Genomic DNA, 583 nt, shown 5'->3' on the forward strand with positions numbered 1-583 from the left:
AAAAAAAAAAAAAAAAAAAAAAAAAAAAGAAAGAAAGAAAGAAAGAAAGTAAAAGGAAGGAGGGAGGGAAGGAGGAAGGAGGGAGGGAAGGAAAAAGAAGAGAGAGAAGCACAAGCAGCAGAAAGCACGGCAGGAGAAAGACAGCAAAGGGAGGGGAAAGGGAGGAGGAAGAGGGGAAGTAGGAAGTGATTCTTTAGTCAAAGTACCTGCTGGCAGTACTGCATACTATCCACTATCCAACCCGCTGCCTATTGAGAGAGAAGTCATATGGAACAGCTCCTTCGAGAAGCAGTAGCAATGCTGTTTTAGCCACTGTTCCTGAAGTATGTTTGCCCACAGATGGTGCTCATTTGGCATCTTTCTTTTCTTGGGTACATATTACTGAAATCTTATATTGCATGTGAACGGGACTGAGGCGAGAGCCATAATATCATTCTGAAAATTATTCATTCTCCCTCTACCTTGACACTCTATCTAACCCAAATAGACTTTAGACTTGTGGTGAGAAAAGCCATCACTGTAACTGAACGACTAAATCCAGGTTCCAGAGCAAGCACTGAGAGCACAATGCTAGAGGTTTCAT

At 42.4% G+C, this 583-nt stretch overlaps 1 protein-coding gene across 1 annotated transcript in view; it reads right to left on the bottom strand.

Annotated features, from left to right (window-relative positions):
* Positions 1-583, bottom strand: part of Abca13 (ATP binding cassette subfamily A member 13) — a 437491-nt gene that overhangs the window by 144756 nt on the left and 292152 nt on the right. The window lies entirely within an intron of this gene.

Source organism: Mastomys coucha, unplaced genomic scaffold (assembly GCF_008632895.1).
Source record: "Mastomys coucha isolate ucsf_1 unplaced genomic scaffold, UCSF_Mcou_1 pScaffold22, whole genome shotgun sequence".
NCBI classification, from domain to species: Eukaryota; Metazoa; Chordata; class Mammalia; order Rodentia; family Muridae; genus Mastomys; species Mastomys coucha.